Source organism: Xiphophorus couchianus, chromosome 12, assembly GCF_001444195.1.
Source record: "Xiphophorus couchianus chromosome 12, X_couchianus-1.0, whole genome shotgun sequence".
Classification (NCBI taxonomy): domain Eukaryota; kingdom Metazoa; phylum Chordata; class Actinopteri; order Cyprinodontiformes; family Poeciliidae; genus Xiphophorus; species Xiphophorus couchianus.
The window spans coordinates 27,421,402-27,442,690 of record NC_040239.1 but is presented as its reverse complement, the minus strand read 5'-3'; the positions used below and the strand labels follow the sequence as shown (position 1 = coordinate 27,442,690).

The window sequence follows — 21,289 nt, the reverse complement described above, 5'->3', positions numbered from 1 at the left end:
GAGTCGAACTGCACTCCCCTGCTGTCAAACGATTTCAGCAATATCCTTCTGAATCAGCGTTGCTTATACGTGGGCCGCTCGGCACAGACAGAGAAAAAAACTAAACTCACACAAAAAAAAAACACACACATTAACATCCAGCGTTTTATTGGGACTGGAGATTATTTGAGGCAATTACAAGATGGAACTATTCTTGCCAAGAACATTTCGAGCAGACACAGCCCTAAGCTTTTCTCCGCACAAACAGTTGGCAGCGCCGTAATGTGGAGCAGTTAGCTTAATCTACAACACCCGGTAAACAAACTTTATTCATAGCAAGGCAATAAAGGAAACAAATAGGATAGAGGATTATTATTCTTTTTGATGTTCCTGATCAGATCTCAAGCTGACATTTGAATTTCTTGGATTTCTTTTTTGGCCGTCTAAGACTGCTCATCTGTGAGGTACCCAACTAATCAAGGTATTTAAAGGAATGTTTGCCTTTTACATAATGCAAACAGTTTAATGGGAATACAGTGGAGTTGGTGCTTGATTAGTTGAATGTCACAGGAGCTTGAATTAATACAATCCCCAAAGTCGACTGTGGTATAGCCGTTTAATTTCTTGACTCAGCAAAGTCCAGAAAAGGTCGGAAACATTGGATTAAAGCTGAGAAAAATGTTGTTGTTGAGGAAGCGTGACAAGAGTAAGGGGGAGAAGTATAATGCAAAGTTTTGTTACACTTTAAAGAGTGACCTGGAGAGGAAATCAAGACAGGAATGACACTCAAAAGTAGCCAGTGAGATACAAAATGAAAAACAAAGAAGCAGGTGGGCTGATTTGGGGTGAGTCCTACACCCCTTTCAGATTATAATTCCACAAACATTACTGATCACCTTGTCTTTTGTCCAATGCATTTCTCAGATCAGATTGAAACTGTTGCATCATGCGGTGCCTCTAGTCTGTGCGCAGCCACCTTTTGCATCATACCGCGTTACTCTGGTTCCACAACCCAGTTCTACTCTTTGCAGTTCACAGTGGTTACAGATTACTGACTAATCTAAACAAAAAGGGAACAGAGATAGATTTTAGTGGTTGTAAAATTTATCTTTGCCATTTTCCTGCTAGTGCTAGACCCTCACATTTGTTTAGGTTCCATTTACCCAGAATGCCGTGTGCTAAAGCCCACTCCCTGCTTTTGGAGCGGTCTCCGGTCCACTTGCATCTACATTCGAATTGCACCAGAGTTCACTTTAATCGAACCGAGTCCGGGCCAGAGTTCGCTTTTTTTGGTCTACATCAGAGTTTGATTGCACATTCACACCTCTCCAAACAAACTGCACTTTCTAGGCAAACAGATTAAAGTGGACTAACATGGGCTGGTGTGAATGCACCCTGAGTGTCTAATCATAATGCCAGGAGTACGAAATTTTCTTGGCATGTCTTACTCGGAGGGGACAGTGACCCAAACTATATACAGTCAATTGAATCAGAATATATCTGGTAAAGCTCATTTACAAGATCAAATGTACCTTTTGAAAACAACAACCTACACATGCTTTTCATTAAGCCCATATATATATATATATATACACACACAAGCCTGGAATACCTTGGTCTGCATTTATTTAACATGTTTCACTTTGTGAATTCAATTACTACAATACATGAACTTATCAATCATTCCTATTTTTTTTAAATGACTGCCAAATCATTCCTGACCCAAAGTGAGCTGAAGGATGTTACTGGAACGACGGATGTCTTTCCATGACGCAAACTCAGATAAGCAAAAGGCAATAGTCAGAAGGGCTGACTGGGGTAAAAAATTTGGAAATTGTACATCATCTGAGTGATATTTTGTTTCACAATTCATCAAGTCAATATTGATTACTACTTTACTTATGATTTGATATCCTTCATAACTTTTTGTTAATTTTCTATGTCTATAACAAGCAATCAAGTAAAAATGTTTGACATGCTTAAGGAATGACAATATCAAGAAAGACATGCTTAAACTTATCTTTAGATGTTATTCTGGTAACTCAGACATCTTACCAGCCAATCTGCAAGCTGTCTCGGTGCTTCCTGCTTTCAGTGACAAGACTACAAAGACTCCATGTGCTTCTTATAGATTGTTTAAAAAAAAAATCTGATATGAAAAACCAGCAAGCAAGACTCACAATTAGATAAGCATCGCTACCAGAAATTTCAATTAAGGCAGCCAAACACTGCAAACATACTGCTAGCGTGAAGCTAGTGCAGCTTTGTCAACCAATAAGCCAAGTCTGACAATCCCTCAAGAGAGCCCTCCACTGCAAAATGCTTTGGGACAAACCGGGTCCCGGAGGACGTCGATTTCGTCCTTCGAAAAAGGAGCACAGAGGAATCACTTCCTGGGATGAGAGTCTGTTCCCCCCCCAACTCCTTCTGGGAGTCCTTCCTTCCCATCCCCACACAGACCTGTCTCTCAGTCTCCTTCCTTTATCAACGCAGCGACGTAAAAATCTACTAACAGCGGCTCAGAAAGGCAGAAGCAGCAAAAGGCTACACAAGTATAAACAGATAAAACCATCCATCCATCCATCCATCCATCTTCTTCCGCTTATCCGAGGTCGGGTCACGGGGGTAGCAGCTTCAGAAGGGAGGCCCAGACTTCCCTCTCCCCAGCCACTTCTTCCAGCTCCTCCGGGGGAATCCCGAGGCGTTCCCAGGCCAGCCGAGAGACATAGTCCCTCCAGCGTGTCCTGGGTCTTCCCCGGGGCCTCCTCCCGGTGGGACGTGCCCGGAACACCTCACCAGGGAGGCGTCCAGGAGGCATCCTGACCAGATGCCCAAGCCACCTCAACTGGCTCCTCTCGATGTGAAGGAGCAGCGGCTCTACTCTGAGTCCCTCCCGGATGACTGAGCTTCTCACCCTATCTCTAAGGGAGAGCCCAGCCACCCTACGGAGAAAACCCATTTCGGCCGCTTGTATCCGCGATCTCGTTCTTTCGGTCATGACCCAAAGCTCATGACCATAGATGAGGGTGGGAACGTAGATCGACCGGTAAATCGAGAGCTTCGCTTTTTGGCTCAGCTCTCTCTTCACCACGACGGACCGGTACAGCGCCCGCTTGACAGCAGACGCTGCGCCAATCCGCCTGTCGATCTCCCGGTCCCTTCTTCCCCCATTCGTGAACAAGATCCCGAGATACTTAAACTCCTCCACTTGGGGCAGGACACCCCCCCTGACCCGGAGAAGGCACTCTACCCTTTTCCGGCTCAAGACCATGGCCTCGGATTTGGAGGCACTGATCCCCATCCCGGCCGCTTCACACTCGGCTGCGAACCGATCCAGCGAGAGCTGCAGATCACGATCTGATGAAGCCAAAAGGACCACATCGTCTGCGAAAAGCAGAGATGAGATCCTAAGGCCACCAAATCGGATCCCCTCAACACCTTGGCTGCGCCTAGAAATTCTGTCCATGAAAGTGATGAACAGAATCGGTGACAAAGGGCAGCCCTGGCGGAGTCCAACTCTCACCGGAAACGAGCCCGACTTACTGCCGGCAATGCGGACCAGACTCTGACACCGGTCATACAGGGACCTGACAGCCCGTATCAAAGGGCCCGGTACCCCATACTCCCGGAGAACCCCCCACAGGGCTCCCCGAGGGACGCGGTCGAACGCCTTCTCCAAGTCCACAAAACACATGTAGACTGGTTGGGCGAACTCCCATGCACCCTCCAGGACCCTGCTGAGGGTGTAGAGCTGGTCCAGTGTTCCACGACCAGGACGAAAACCACACTGCTCTTCCTGAATCCGAGGTTCGACTATCCGACGGACCCTCCTCTCCAGGACCCCTGAATAGACCTTGCCAGGGAGGCTTAAGAGTGTGACCCCTCTATAATTGGAGCACACCCTCCGGTCCCCCTTTTTGAACAGGGGGACCACCACCCCAGTCTGCCAATCCAGGGGAACTGCCCCCGATGTCCATGCGATATTGCAGAGTCGCGTCAACCAACACAACCCTACAACATCCAGAGCCTTAAGGAACTCCGGGCGGATCTCATCCACCCCCGGGGCCTTGCCACCGAGGAGCTTTTTAACCACCTCGGCGACCTCGCCCCCAGAGATTGGAGAGCCCAACCCAGAGTCCCCAGGCTCTGCTTCCTCAGTGGAAGGCATGTTGGTGGGATTGAGGAGGTCTTCGAAGTACTCTGCCCACCGGCCCACAACGTCCCGAGTAGAGGTCAGCAGCACACCATCCCCACTATAAACAGTGTTGGTGCTGCACCGCTTCCCCCCCCTGAGACGCCGGATGGTGGACCAGAATCGCCTCGAAGCCGTGCGGAAGTCTTTCTCCATGGCCTCTCCAAACTCCTCCCACACCCGGGTTTTTGCCTCAGCAACCGCCCGAGCCGCACGCCGCTTCGCCCGCCGGTACCCATCAGCTGCTTCCGGAGTCCCACAGGCCAAAAAGGCTCGATAGGACTCCTTCTTCAGCCTGACGGCATCCCTCACCGAAGGTGTCCACCAACGGGTTCGAGGGTTGCCGCCGCGACAGGCACCGACAACCTTGCGGCCACAGCTCCGATCGGCCGCCTCGACAATGGAGGCACGGAACACGGTCCACTCAGACTCCATGTCCCCCACCTCCCCCGGGACGTGTTCGAAGTTTTGCCGGAGATGGGAGTTAAAGCTCCGTCTCACAGGGGATTCCGCCAGACGTTCCCAGCAGACCCTCACAACACGTTTGGGCCTGCCAGGTCTGACCGGCTTTCGCCCCCACCACCGGAGCCAACTCACCACCAGGTAGTGGTCAGTGGACAGCTCCGCACCTCTCTTCACCCGAGTGTCCAAGACATACGGCCGCAGATCCGATGAAACGATGACAAAGTCGATCATCGAACTGCGGCCTAGGGTGTCCTGGTGCCAAGTGCACATATGGACACCCTTATGCTTGAACATGGTGTTCGTTATGGACAATCCATGGCGAGCACAGAAGTCCAGCAACAGAACACCGCTCGAGTTCAGGTCGGGTGGGCCGTTCCTCCCAACCACGCCCCTCCAGGTCTCACTGTCGTTGCCCACGTGAGCGTTGAAGTCCCCCAGCAGAACAAGGGAGTCCCCAGGAGGAGCACTCTCCAGTACCCCCTCTAAGGACTCCAAAAAGGGTGGGTAATCTGAACTGTCGTTCGGCCCGTAAGCACAAACGACAGTCAGAACCCGTCCCCCCACCCGTAGGCGGAGGGATGCTACCCTCTCGTTCACCGGGGTAAACCCCAACGTACAGGCGCCGAGATGGGGAGCAACAAGTATGCCCACTCCTGCCCGACGTCTCTCTCCCTGGGCAACTCCAGAGTGGAAGTATGTCCAGCCCCTCTCAAGGAGACTGGTTCCAGAACCAGAGCCATGCGTCGAGGTGAGACCGACTATTTCTAGCCGGAACCTCTCGACCTCACGCACTAGCTCCGGCTCCTTCCCCACCAGAGAGGTGACATTCCACGTCCCAAGAGCCAGTTTCTGCAACCGAGGATCGGACCGCCAGGGTCCCCTCCCTTGGCCGCCACCCATCACACAGTGCACCCGACCCCTTTGGCCCCTCCCACGGGTGGTGGGCCCATGGGAGGGGGGGCCCATGTTTCCTCTTCGGGCTGAGCCCGGCCGGGCTCCATGGGTAAAAGCCCGGCCACCAGACGCTCGCCATCGTGCCCCCCCTCCAGGCCTGGCTCCAGAGTGGGGCCCCGGTGACCCGCGTCCGGGCGAGGGAACACCAAGTCCAAGGTTTTCCTTCATCATTGGGGTCTTCGGGCTGCACTTTGTCTGGTCCCTCACCTAGGACCTGTCTGCCTTGGGTGACCCTACCAGGGGCATGAAGCCCCAGACAGCATAGCTCCTAGGATCATTGGGGCACTCAAACCCCTCCACCACGATAAGGTGGCAGCCCATGGAGGAGAACAGATAAAACCACAGAGCAAATAAAAACCTACAGATATTGTAGGACCATGCAACAGTACAACTACAATTCGGAGGCAGGGGCGAGAAATGGCAACAGAACCAGATGAGCTAATCAGAGGCAAATGGGGCAGAATGCTGAGGCAGAATGCAGGCAGAGGATAATCAGCTAATGGGGACCAGCTGTGAAGAAAAGCAAACTGGCAAACTGAGGAAAGGTGTATGAAGACTTAAGAAACTTCAAAACATAAAGGGAAAAGGTCGTTAACCCAAGAGAAATAAACATAAATGTACAAGGAAGAAAACAAGAATAAACTAAGAAACTAAATAAAAAGAAATTAACCTTTATGGCAAGACATCTCAAACAATAAGTGAAAGGAACTGGAGAGAACATGGAAATGTTAAAAAATAAATAAATAAATAAATAAATAAATAGTGTTATTGATAAATAATTAAGAAATACTCAAAATTGGCCCATGAAATAAAAAACAAAATAAATAATGTGTTTTTGCTTGCATATTTATCCTAAACTGATAAATTATCAAAATACAAACATGCTGTCAGGAAGCACTATGTTTTTCTCTAATCTTTCTTCCTTCTTTTTTTTTTTACTTCTAGTGTGTAAATGAACATTCTGTGTCGACATCCTGATGAAATGTTTGTTACCTTGTGGGTGTGCCCTTTGTGGCAGCCATCTTGAGTCCCTTCTAAAGAGGATGCCCGCCTCCAACCCAGTTGTTTTATAGAAAGCACGGTGGTAAAAGCTGGAGTTTGATTGGTTGAAACAAAACGTAATTAAAAGAATAAAACGACTTGAAAATTGTTCATTTGCGTACGTGAGCTGTTGGCCTGATATTTTATTTTTGATCAATAATTCTTAGAGTTTACATTCTGTATGTGAAAAAACTAACTTGGTTCCCTCTTTTTCCCCTACTCTGGAAGGCTAAGGTGATTGGCCAATTTAAATTGAGAAGGCGGGGTTTGATTGGTGGATGATTTTTTTTTTTTTTTTTTTGCAACTTTTTTTGTTGTTGTTATGCAAATCACTGGGTTTTGAATGCAACTATTTAAGAATGTCCTGATAATGGGAGGTAAAGATGTGCCACCCAATCCTCTTACTAAAGCTGCTTTTATCAGCACAATGCTTGTAAAAACACAGACTGTAGGTTGGCAACTCAAACAGATAGGCTGGCTAACTTATTTCAGTTTCCAATGGCATACTACTTAAGTACATTGTGACAAAAATGTCTAATATTTCCAGCAACATTTATATTTACTTTAAAAAAGTAAGTATCGAGTCCGATGCAGTTGTTCGGTGGGGGGGGATGCGCGCGCAGTACTCCGATGTTGTTTTGTTACTCATTCTGCTGCAAGTTGGCTCAATTTTGACACTTGACACGCAAGACGTAACCGGTAAAATCCGGTTTAGGATTTTCAAAATAAAAGATCCGGAAGTAGTTAATTATTTCTTGCGCGGCCCGGTACCGGTCCGCGGCCCAGTGGTTGGGGACCACTGCATTAATCCACTGACCTGATTTCATGTAATAGCTGGATGTGATTTTGAACTGTGCTACAATGAACACACCTCATGTTTTTGTCTTTTGATACATGGTATTTATACTAAAAAAAGGGTCTCTTTTAAGTTCTTAACAAGAATGTTTCCTAAAGTCAGAATCCCAGTTGGAAAAGTTAGCGATCACAGAGCAGGCCTGAGTTTTTGTGCCTGTAGTAAAAAAATAAAACATTGTAAAAGTTGCAAATTTAAACTATTTATTGGCACAACAGACAGTTATCGTAGTGCCATAAGTAATTTTTAGAACCGTGAAAAAAAAATGTTTCACTGACTTGTACTGCTAATAACGGTTAGCTCACCCACAATTAGCAAATTGTACTGCAAAACGTTGCCCTGTGTCCATTCTTTATCAAAATAACAATAAATAAATGTCACAGACATATGTTATTACGATTTCCACACAAGTTGAAACACTTTTCTCCCAGTGAAAAAGTTTTCAGACTTATACACAAGAAACAGGCAAAAGATTAAATCAACCCTCGCTCCAGTATTGCTAAGCCTTTTCCCTATCTGTTCATCTCTCTCTCTTTACTTCCTTGTGTAGAACTGAAGCTGTGAAATCACTCATCATTTACCCAGCGGGAACCACATGCACGGGACTAGCACTAATATCGGGCTTGCAATTTTACACATGCACGAACCCGGACACCTGCATTACATGTATCAATTCGCACCACTTCATCCTGTTAAGGCGCTTGCAGGTTTCCATGGTGACCTCTGGTTGGGAATGCAGTGAAGTCCCAAGCAGAAGTAACTCAGGCAGCACCTTGGCACAAACGGAGCGCCAACTTGCAGCAGCAGCAGCAGCTCAGACGGGGCCTGCTGGAAGTGAGCTTTTGAAGTGGGGCAACTACCAGAATAAGAGGATTACAGTGTTTAAGGCACATAAAATGAAGGGGAGTTTGCACAGATACCATAGCAACAACCAAGGACATGCATTTGAATTTACTCAGCAACACACTTGTCAAAGAAGGGATGGAGAAAAAGAAGGCTAAGGTTGTCTTTGTTTTTTTGTTCATCAGCAGTCAAGTTTAACAGGATTATGTGGATTCTAATGCCGACTGAGCTTCAATTATTCTACAAACGAGGCGCCGGGAGTCCTTGGAGTAATTACCTACATCCGTGTTTGCAAAAATCTACTGCAGTAGATGTCAGTCAGTGGCTAAAAAAACCCAAACAAAATAACAAAACAAAAAAACTCTTCATAACCACTGCAGCGCTGCCCTCTATGCCGCAAAGCTGTGCAGCAGCAGGAATTGATTTAATCACAATCACGAAAAATTGGACAGCACATGAAGCACAGAGCTCAGTATACAAGAGGTCGACGCAAAAAACAGAGGTCGCTCAAGGACTGGAGATGGGCTCCGATTCTATATTACCCTCTCAAAGACTGAAACCGGCTGAGTTCCAGTCACCAGAATCTCTCAGAGTGAGATGGGTTACGCTTCATTATCGTGGTCTGGGAACTTCTTGCCAAGAACATTTTGCAGTAGGAGGCAGGAAAAGCAAGCGGCGTCCACCGTCGCCCTGTCCCAGCTGGGCAGAGCTCCTGGCTTTCAGAGTCCACAGAGGACCTCTGCAGCGCAAGCCCTGCTCATCAAAAACCGTCCCACGCATAAAGCCTGGCATTGATGAATGAGCTGGCACCTGCTTCAGCACATTCATGTCGCGACAGTGTCCCTTTATTCCCACTGCCAGCTCTTAAGTACGGAAGAAAAACATCTTCCTGTCTTCGTTTGACAGGCCTCTTCATGAGACCGTCTCACATGACCCCCTGCATAAATTAGGTGCCGCGACGCTGCTTGACCACAATGCGGAAGGAAGCGTTAATCACGCGCGTTAGATTTGATATATGATCATATTTGATGTGGGGGGTTTTTCAATATTTTTTGCCAGGATCTTGGTCTGTTTGAGTTGTTTTGGGGTTTGTTTTTTTCTGTGTTACTTACTTTCTTATTTTTATTAAATCAGTGGGTTTTTTCTTCTTTTTTTACTTTAGTTCAGCTCAGTGGTTCTAGTTTATTCTTTCTTAGTCTAGTTTAATTATGCTTCTAAAGTCTAGTTATTCCTTAATGTTAGATTCATTTCACTGTAGTTCCCCTGGTGTGACTCCATGACACCTTCAGTTTGGCTTGTGTGGATTTGATTAAGAACTTTTGTCATTTCTGTGCAGTAAAACTACTGACCTATAAATAAATAAACGAGTGTATATAAAAATATCACCCATGTTTCTGTCCCATATTTGTGTGACATTTAGAGGAGGACCAGTACTTGTGTTTTTCCATTTAGAGCGCTGGTTTACGCAGTTGATGTCATGTGGGTGAAATTTAGCAGATGATACTCTGACATCTTGATCTCCTGAATGCAGCACGAAGCTGCATCACAAGAAGCTGACCGATACAGCTGCGCTTGTATCCATGTTTAATGTTGCGGAGCACAGGTTTTGACAAGTAGTTCGAATTGGTGTTGTTATGCAAATCACTGTTTTTTCCTTTTGTTTGGATGTTTTTTTGTTTGTTTTATTTTTGCAAGACTTAGCAATTATGGTATAAGAAAATGGATCAGAACATGAACAAAATGGCTGCTGTTACAATCAAAATTTGAGTAGAAATTTTTAGCCGTTCTGATTTGCTGCTGTTAGGCCGCCCAAGTTTAAGTTGAATGATGCTCGTGTTTTTCTTACGCCTGCAAAACTTTCTGTTCACGCGGCTTTTTCTGTCCCCTGGGAAACTAACAATTCAGAGATGTGCAAAGATTTTGATAAAATAATTTTCGGTGAATGCAGCCTATATCTTATTTGATGTGGCAGGGAGATATGGGACCTGAATAGTGGATACATAGGGGGCGCGCTAGCCCAAAAATGGTTGACGACCACAGCTCTACACACCGGCTGCAATCGTATGCGGCAGTTTCATATGTTGACCAGGTTTGTTTGCAAAAAGATCAAAAAGGTCTGACACCAAATAAAGGAGTGGATTATGATTGGAATCTTGAGGAGACACATCGGGCTTGGTGAGAACGGGGCTGTCCATTTGCATCAACATCATCCAAAAATAATGAGTAAAAACAGGCATAAACTAAGTCTGTGCTGACAGACAGGTTTTGGTTCATAAGAAGCACTTTATGCAAAGTTAAACTAACAGCTGTATGCCTGTTGTAACCAAATTCAAATTAAAACAAGTATTTCTTTGAATGCTATCCTCATAGGTCATTAAACTAAGAAAACAGTCAAAACATTGAGAAAGACTGATCTCATTAATCCCTTAAAGTCGAATTTATTAGGCTATTTGCTATGATTTTCTCACCTAAAGCCTCGGAAATGACTGATGCACTCTGCCACCTTTCTCGCCCAAATTGCGCCTCCTGTGAAGGTCCGGGAAAGATGAACGGCGCAGCAGGAGAGCAAACATCAATGAAGCAAAGAGAAAGACCTTCAGTTTCTCTAATTAGGTTCGACATCCTGAATCCGAACACATTCATACCTAGAGGGAATTTTTATTTTTATTTTTTTTACTTTTGACATTTCATTCCAGTCACTAAATGTTTGGCCGGCCTGCGTCTCGGCGTCATTATAAAATACGTGATTTAATTGTAAATATTTCCTGCTCTTCGAGACACAACACAGTATTTTTATCCCGTTAACAGATTTTGTGTCTTCTTTTCATCTTTGCTCATTTAGAAAGCTGAAATAAACAGGCTGCTGAGATTTCCATTTTTGCCCTACCTGTGGCTTCAGATGAGTCATCCCTGTCAGCATCACATATCATTTGCGCGATTTCATTATCTTGAAAAGCGCCAATGCAGATGAATGGTTTCACTAATGATGCCATTTTTGTTTTGCATTTTTATTTAATTCAGCAGGAGACCTTATTGTTTCCTGATGCGACGAGGTCTATTTTGGGAGCACTTCAGTCTCCTCAACTGTTTCGTCGAGCATCAGGGAAGTCAACAAAACATGGTGGCATCCAATAATTGTGACATTATTTTAAACTTCTACAAACGGAAAAACAATCAACTATACATTTCTGCTTGTTGAAAGCAATAGTTTGTCCATTCTAAAGCTTTGCCATTGTTTTACTTTTGTTGGAATCTTGGGACAACTTTAGCTTAACAGCGTTCCGGTTGTAAGTCCGAAAACACATTGAATTTTCTGATTGTTGTGCTCGGTGAGTGAGCTACATAAGGCAATTGCAAACTGATTATAGGTTGTCTGGTATGGTTCTGAATCCCCAGAACCGGAACCAAACGCGGAGAAGTAGCATTCAGCTTCTATGTGCCACAAATCTGGAACAAACCTCCAGAAATCAGCAAAACATCCGAAACACTGAGTTCTTTCAAATCAAGAACAAAACCCCACCTGTTTAGAGTCGCCTTTGAACCATAATTAATGGAACATTGGCCATTATATTTGACCTGTAAGGATGATTTTAATGGTGGCAGTCGACAAAGTGTAATGTTTGTTACTGGTTTCACAAACTGATGACTGTATAATGTTTGTATGACTTTTTTTCCCTCCCTGGTTTGTGCAAGCTTCTTTGTTGCTGAAATGTGCTAAACCTGACTGACTGATTGATTGATGGATTGATACAACAAGTAAATAATGATGTTGTTTAACTACAATTCAAGTCTCACATAACAAGTCTAAGTCCAAACTTTACAGGTCAGGCATGATGTCTAAAGTCTTGGTTTTCTGACTTAAATCAGACTCGAACCTGAGTCTGAAGCTTGAGCCACTATGTAGGTTCAGTTCATTTTCTAGTTTTATTATGTTGCTATGAACATGTACACTGTAAAAGAAAAACAACAACAACACCTCTAATTTACGGTAAAACACCAGCAGCTGTGGTTGCCTTCTGATAACCACTCAGAAGCAGAGATCTTAGTATCTCTAAACAGAAGCTGCCTGCGCCACAGATGATAGAAGAGATTTTGAAACGAAAGGCAGACTTAATATCAAAACCTAGAGAACGAAGGAGGTCTTTAAAATCGAGTCGACTAAGTCAAGAGGAAAAACAAATGCGGATTCCTTTGGAAATGAGAGAAACACAAACAGCAAAGACATCATATTACACTTCTTCTTGATGGGGTCAGAAGGCATGGACCTCTGGAGACTGACTAGAGAATCTCACTGCCACAGAGAAATATAAAAATACTCTCCTCTCCCAGTGAATTTTCTCCGTTTTTCTCTTCCAAACAATTACCGATTACACCAGACAAATTGTACGTACCAGCCAGACGCTTTATGCCTACTCCCCACCCCACCCCACCCTTCTCCCTGACAGCGGAAAACCATTTGATGATGTGCCAACTTCATTTCACACTTTGAAGCTTCAGAAATCCAATAGAAACAAAGCCACAAATTATCAGCAAGAAAGGTAGCAGCCACTTCAAGGATCCGAGGACTTCTTCAACTTTTGAATTAAAAAGAATCCAAAAATTAGGAAACCGAAAGATACAAAAGGGAGTTGTTGCTGGGGATCAGAGGAAACGGTTTGTGGAAGATGAGAGGCTTGGTGCAGTGTCTATTAAAAACTTGCTCTAGGATTGTTGCATCAGTTACGTGGCTAACCAGAGGAGGTCACAGAATAACAGTAAAGAAGAGCAGTGATGGAAAGGAGCATGTCTTAGGCTCTGATTAAAGATAACCAGCACAAGACAACACCATTACTTTTTCTCTACAATCCATGTTTTTTTCTGTTTGTTTTTTTCAGGCACAATAGGTCACCTACTCATGAAGTTACACAATCTGCACAAGTAGCACAAAATTAATGAGCCTTTCGTTTGACCTTTTGAGGCAAAATACCTCAGAGTAAAATGCTGGATCAGGATGACTAACATTGTTTCTGTAGGGAATCTTTAGGTACTTCACAATTTAACCTGATGGCCACTCAGAAGGCTATGAAGTGATGATAAATAGATATTTTATGGCACATGATGATAAATGGCAATTGCCTGACATTCGATGACTTGCAAAGAGGAGGATCAATCAATTAATCAGTCAGTCAATCAATCAATTTACAATGGACCCTAGCCCATTTGCAGATTCACCTAAATGCAAAGATTTCTGTAGAAAAATGAAGAATCTGACTATCCATTGATTTTTTGGGGGGGAGGGGGGTAATGTAAAGTTTCTATTGTCGTTGTACATTTTCGTACAGTGTACACAAGCACAATGAAATTGGGTCACAGTTCCACAATCAATCAATAAATAACATATACTATCTAAGATATTCAAATGAAATTGCAGCTTGGGTACCTGCAATGCAAATGCAGACACAGTGCTGAGACCGCAGAGTCAGCTAATTGGGTAATTCAAGAAATCAAACTGCATCATGTCATTTTGTCAGTAACTGAAAATTGCATGCAAGAATTACATCCCACTGGATGTGGGATGTAATTCAATCATCTTCTTCAAAATATTTGGCTGTGTGAGCAGGAGTGTTGCTTTTCTTTTTTCTTTTTTTTAAATTGTCTTTCTTCCCTTCATGTGGTGCTTCAGTGTGCACCCTGAGCTGATCTGTGCTCCACTGTTTACAGTGCTCTGGGCAGCTCCAGCGATTACAATTAAGCGGCTCTTATCCCTGGACATAATCAAGGCACACCAGAACGTAGCGGGTGGGGCTAATCCGTCAGTGACACAGAGACCCAAAGCTGGGGAGTGCAGCAGGGAGGTAAACTACAGCATCTATGGAGAGCTAACAGTAGACAGACAACTATTTTCTGTTGAACGAAATCTCATTTGGAAGCGAACTGAAGAAAAAAAATATCCAATTATTACTCACTCAAAAAGAATATTCAGAGTCAGCATGTGTTTGCGAATCTTACTGGGTTTTGTTTGTTTTTTTAAGATTTAATGGAGATTTAAAGCTTTTTTTCAATCCACCAAGGAAGGGGGTGAGGAGGCAGGCGAGGTTTGGGAATAGTCAGGAGAGGAATTCAATCAGCGCTATCTGTTAATGCAGAGCCCTGACACGGGGGACGGCGTAAGAAAAGGGGAGTGGATTATCAGCGAGTCAGCATGTTACAAAGCTCGGGCCTCTTGATGCTCTAATAACAACGCAGACGGAGGTCCCAACAACTGGGCAGGGGGAATGATGCTGAGAAAATCTGATTTAAAACCAATTTTGAAACAAACGTCACTGCGTTTGTGTGTGTATGTGTGTGTGTGTGTGTGTGTGTGTGCGTGTGTGGGCGCACTGTGCGTACTTGTGTGTGACAGAAAGGGGGCTGTCCGCTCTGACCCTGCAATTTAAGGACACAACCACTCACTGAGCAAAAAACAAATAAATAAATAGAAAGAATTAATCCCGCTGAGAATATGACTCACAATAGCAGCATCTGAGCATAGCCTAACAGTAATGCAACTGGTCCATGTTGGAATTAAGGAGGAATTCTCATGCAGTTCTGAGGTTAACATCGGTTTAATTTCACTTTCAATCTCATAGAATATTCAATATTCAACATACAGAACAATCACTGAACTCCAAATCAGAACCGCACAGCATTCTGGGAAATCTAGGCAGAGGAATGCCTTTAGCTGCTCAACCTCTCACAGCTAGCTAAGCAAGGTGGGTGGCAACAGCTAACTCACACGCTCTTTGGTCAGTTTTGTTTACTGAGACTTCATAATTTGCTTTGTTTGGTGTTTCTGTCATTTTGTTTATTTATTTGGAAATTAAAAATGTCTTCCAGTTCCTTTGTCAAATTTCAATTGAAAAATTATTGATCTTCGAGAATGTGTTCTTGCACTATTATGCCATTAGCGTTATGTCACCCAAAAATGCTCTCAAAATAACAATATTATTGTTCATCAGAGTAATTTCTGGGACAATTTATAATCCGCCCAAATTTCTTATCATGAGAGGGCTAACCGGAACATACTATAATAGTTCAAATATTTAACTTTTTCCTTAAATCATTGCTCCTGCCAAAGATTCCTACAACTGGGATCAGCACCAAACTTACTTTACTCCCTGTTCTTGTGACTAAAGTCATAATTCTGAACCAAAACATGCAGAAAAAGATTCACCCAAATAAAGGTTACGCGTTTTAGTTCACACTTTGTTTACTGGTTCAAATATACTTTCGAGAAAAAAAAACAAGGTTCTCTAAATCTCCACAATTGTTGGATTTTCGCTAATTATTTTTTGCTTATTCACAGAGAACAACAAGAAATCTGTTCCTTAGGTCCTACAAATGCATTTTAACCCAGCAGGCGCCTTTTTGTGGAGACACCGTTAAAACGAAAGCACACTAATCCGATCCAGTTCCTAATTAAACCAATAAAACAATTAGTTGGGTAAATGAACAGGTATAAAAACTTGACTTGAACAAAAAAAGAAGAGGGGGAAAAGAATTTAATGGACACCTGAACACAGTTTTTCTGTCACATTGCCTTGACTATCTAGACAAAGACGTGAGTTATGGGCTTTCCAGAACCGGTGATGCCGTGCAGGTGCCAAGTCAACAGAGCAGAGTCAGGATGGGAGGGCTTAGGGGCTGGAGAGAGGGGAGAGCGTGGAGTTTGGAGGTGAATGTTAATCACTTCAGGAGCAGAAGGCAGAGCGCTGCAGGTGCTTCCTCTACAAAGAACCATTGACTGGACTGGCTTTACCCCAAACCGCTTGCTATTGCAAGCCGCTTCTGTCAGCTCCCAGCCACCGGAACGCACTTCTCATGCACAATCCATCACAGCCAAGGAACCTCTGAATCACAGACACTTCAGCTTTCACACGCGCATATCGGTCATAAACGTAACCTGTCAGACAATATATTTGCATTTTGTACTGTTATTTTTTTTGTTTGTTTGTTTAAAGGGCCAGTAGGAGCCTAGCTCCGCCTTCGAGGACGAAGCTCCACCTCTGAACTGTAGTTTCCAAGCGTCGACCTTGCAGAGCAGCTCTCCCCCACTCAGCTCCTTCAGACTAGCCAGGACCAATTAGCAAACACCTGGTGGAACTGCACATCAGCTGAGCTCATTACAGGAGCTTTTCACTACTTCACAGTGAAAAGCCGATATAAACACTGTTAAATGGTTAATAGAGGAGCCATGTTTTGATGACCTCCTGAAGGCGGAGTTTCAGAAAGAGCTGAAGTTTCTTAAAGAGACAGAGGCCCAATCTCAAGGCTTTAGATTGCAACGTCACATTCTTTTACAGTCATGCTTGATATATACATAATTTTTATAACAAATGAAGTTAGCACAGTTACGTGAAAGTGCACTATAAATACATAATACTGTCCCTTTAATAAATGGTCTGTGTGAATCAGAGGACAAATTTAAAAGTACCTTGCTTCAGTCTCAATACACACATGCTCCACTCATAAATGCTGCAGTCATTAAGAAGCATAAAGACAACAGAATAAATACATCGCACTGCAGTTGCTCCTAAAATATGATTCACATTTGGATATGAAATGCTACACTAACCATGCAACTACACTGAGACGGGTGCAGGGCTAATACAATTAAGAGAAAAATGTTCTGTCTGCAGAGCATACTGTCTCTGTAGACAGTATGCGTGGCATACTGTCTGAAACATATTTACATTGAGATACACAGGGTGGCATTGATTACATTTATGAGATACACTGTAGGTCTTCCACCACTCTAACGCACACACCAAAGTGTTACGCATTGCATTTCCCCTGAGGACTCCATGTGTGTATAGTAGAAATACCCCAATGTTTTGGTGATATTTACAATACAAGTCTCTCAGTTAGCTTAGTCCGAGTTCGAACTAGTTCTCCCTTATATTGGTAAATCAAATTTTGAAAATTCTGGATTTTCTTATTTTCTCTTATGGTTTTTTTAAACAACTAACACCATGTAGGTTAGTGTAATTGTTTTGAGTTTAATACAAAATGAGATAAATATTATGTGTTGTTGCTCTGATGCATGCCTAGGGATGATGCGATTCCTTATTTTTCTGTTGGATTAAAACCTACTACTTCTATCAAAGAATTCGCGGCGCATCCACATTTAACATTTCATAATAGAGAAGGAAAGAGAAGTTGGATGTAATAAACAAAATGAATAGGTCCTCATCCCAGCTAGCTAACCTGCACTGAACACTGACTGGAAAAAGGAAGATATTCATCACATTGTGCATTTGTGAAAGATCCAGCGAGTATTATGTATATATTTTAACGTTAGTATTCATGTCTAGTCCTCCGCTTTAGCAGAGCTTTGCTCACTTTTCGTCAGTTATCGATTCTGGTCGTGTTCAGAAAGTGATCTGAAAATACTTTATGCTGAGAACAATTTGCTCTCTGACTGCAAATGAGCACAAAATGCATCCTGTTAAAATTTCAATGTTGCCCACATGTAATTTAATTTCAAGAGGCAGACTGACAAATAAGAGATCGATACTTTCTAAGGCATGAGCCTATAGATGCTGGGTAATAACCTCTGGACTATAACAACAACTAGAGGGATTGAAATGAATAAATGAAAAAAAAAAATCTTGGGTTGCCTCTGTTCTAATTTCCTCTAATTTCTCATTTTCGTACTGCTTTCACAACCTGTTATTGGTGTTCCTTAGGTATCTCCACAAACCTTTACAGTTCAAGTCCACACTAACATGCAAAAAGCACAAAATTAAATGTATTTACCTTCACTGCAGGCCATTGATTTAAAACTATTAAAAAAAACTTTTTTGCAAATTGCAAATATTTCGAATGCATTATTTTAATAATATTTAAGTACGATGAAACAAATCTTCAGAAGCAGCTAAAAAAATACACAGATTGTTGACACTGTACAGCCAGTAGACAAGCGTCACAAGTTGCCTTGAATTGTGCACTCAGAGCTTCACAATGTATCACATAATATTGTGATATCAGTTAACATAACACAATATTAATATCCCAAAGCACTGCTTGCAATGTAATACAGACAACAATGACCCAGGCATCAGGAATTCATGTTTTACATGCTAACAATATAACGAACCTATTTAATCTTGCTGCTGTGTGTATCCACATCTGACACAGATAATGATGCCCAAGATCCCAGAGTGGTGAAAGCATAATGAAAGATGACGAAAAAGGGGAAATTATGAATGAATACAACAGATGTGGGCTTTGCAATAAAAATAATAATAATAATAATAATAATAAACTGTCAATTGATAATTTTCTAATATTTTTTTATCAGGATGTATTATTTCAGGAATATTGAAAATGGCTGTAGGCAAATGTGTCTTTTAATTTACTGAGTAGCCAATATAGAAGAGGCGTAAAAGAAACTAATAACCACAACAAAACCTACATATCTCAAATCTCGAGTTTCAAAGTGGATGTCCACGCTAGCAGTAAGTGCCTCCTCCAGCCTCCTGAGGCTATTAGAGGCTATCGGGTGTGAAAAAGCTGACCAGCGCCAATTAAACTTTAATGAGAACTTTGTCTGAGGTCTTTGCTGATGGTTGTTCTGAAACGTTCCCCCCCCCAATCCAGCGTTTTACTACGTACTAAAACCAGAAACCCATCCGTCAAACTGTTTTATGGCCGCCCCTTCTCCAAATAAGGTGATTACAGGAGGGGGGGAAACCGGAAGACTCTCCATGGTAACTCCGTCACTAACAGCAGGAGCAAAACAATGGACTACTAGAAAGATGATTGACGGCTCGTTGCGGCTGGCGCTCGGTCCAATTCACTGCATCCATGAGCAAGACGCGTTCAGGACCATAGCACGACAATAATAATAATAGTGATAGTAATAATAATAAATAGATATATCCGTCAGCCTATTTTGCGCAGCTAACCCCTCATTAACATTAATATCCGCCTCAAGTCTCATTTGAACTGTAAACAAAGCAGATCCTTGCCGTCGTTACGCTTCACGAACTAATTCCTCCGTAAGGAAGCGTGCATCTTTCTCAGTGCTATTTGACTGCGTTACTACACGGCTGATATTTAATTTAATTTTACATTTTTTTTTTTGGTCACACCCACCTCCTACTGAACAGCAACGGCACGAGTCAAAAAAAAAAAAAAAAAAAACTTGGCATTACAGCCACAGCACAGAAAAGGGGGGGCAGCGGTATTGCAACTGTACCTCAGTTTCTTCTCCTGGTCATCGTTGTCCTCGAAGCCGAAGTGACTCTGCCCCCTGTGAGGGAGCGGATCAGAACCGGAGCCTCAGATGAACGCCGTTATTTTGCATGCAACTTAGCTGCTGCAGAGACTACTCTCTTTTTTTTTTTTTTTTTTTTTTTTTTTTTTACAAGCTCCAGAATCTCCGGTCGGACCTGCCAGCTTTGTGTGTCTCTTCGGTCGAGTGGCACATAGGGAGAAAAAAAAACAACTAAAGTAATCCAACTGCTTGCAAAGTTGCATTCAAAGCGGTCATTATTAATAGCGAATTAGCTACTGCGACGTTGACGTTGACGTGAAAAGCAGGAGCGCAGGCTTTATCCCTGTCATCAACAAAAAGCGCTGGATGCTGCCGGTCACTGCGAGTCTTGTCTCCGCCCCGCCGCCGCTTGTGCAGCAGTGGAAATCTGCTATTTACTCATCGCGCCGATGTAAATACTTCATGTACGAAAACTGTATCAAAAATATATATTTTTAAACGACTATTCTAAATTCCACAAAACAATTGTTAATGAGTATCATTACCCCGTGTTTGTTTTTAGCTTATTTACCTATAGTCCCACTGAATAAGCTGCAACATTGAAAAGTTTATTTATTTCAGTAGTAAATTCACAAGTGAAACACAATATACAGGTCCCTTACGCACGGACTGATGTTTGCAAGCTTTTATTTCCACTAATTATGGTGATTGTCCGCTTGTAGTTAATGAAAACACGACATAAGCTTAGAATATTACATCAGACCATTAAGAGAAAAACTTTTTTTAAGTGAGTTGAATGACAAGTATATTTAATACCTGCTTAAAGGTTGTTATTTTCAAAATGTACTTTTAATTTGACAATGTCTTGTTGAAACACTTTTTCTAAGTTACTGGATGTGATAGTATAATAATAATAATAATAATAATAATAATAATAATAATAATAATAATAATAATAATAATAATAATACAGGTTTTTTTCTTACCTCTCCATATTATACTACTTAATATAAAATAACAGGAAAAATAAAGAGGCTTATTTAGCATAAAAACAACAAAATTGTTCCACCCTAATATTTTTGTTATTATTTCTTGTCCCACTTCGTATCGTCATTCGTAAATTGTATATGTTAATATATTGTCTGTTAAAAATTGCTTTTGACATAAACATTAGTTATTAATTAAAGTCTCTAACCATGCCTTTCGTTGTTTCCCATAGGGTTACCCTGACACTCACAATATGGCGGACGCACTAACGTATCATTTCTAAAAGACGACGAAGCCAATGCGTCGTTCTTAATCCTTTTCCGTCAACCGGTGTGTGATTTAGGCGGAAGGGAGGCGTTTCAAGGTGAAATGAATCGCAAAGTTATTGCTCTCAACCTCGGACTGCGAGGCAAATCAATTATTAGGTCAATAAATATTGATAATTTTATTGAAAAATATAGGGGGGAAAGCCCGACCAAGTTTACATGCTCATTAATACCCTATCTGGAATTAATGGTGTTAAGCAGGCTCACTTTGACAAATACCAAGCAATATATTGATGTGAACATCATCCCTTCTATGTAACTATCGGTTACTCAGTCATTGCACGTACATCTTTCTCCGCTTGCTACGGATAAAATCAAATGGAGCGAAAACTCCCGCTGCTCGCCGTGCCGCTTGCCACGCAGACGGGTAAATGGTGCGGAGCCGCGAATTGCATCCAACCCCTGAGCCC

General features: G+C 42.8%; 1 protein-coding gene across 7 annotated transcripts in view; it reads right to left on the bottom strand.

The window, feature by feature from the left end:
* The window catches only part of arvcfb (ARVCF delta catenin family member b), a 243,058-nt gene extending 223,124 nt beyond the window's left edge, over positions 1–19,934 (bottom strand). For 3 of the 7 annotated variants that reach the window (XM_028033129.1, XM_028033135.1, XM_028033134.1), the window contains exon 1: positions 19,549–19,934. The gene's annotated coding sequence lies outside the window, so the exon portion shown is untranslated. The remainder of the gene's footprint in view (positions 1–19,548) is intronic. The other 4 variants (XM_028033131.1, XM_028033132.1, XM_028033133.1 and 1 more) reach the window with 2 other exon arrangements.
* Positions 19,935–21,289: the final 1,355 nt, after the last annotated feature.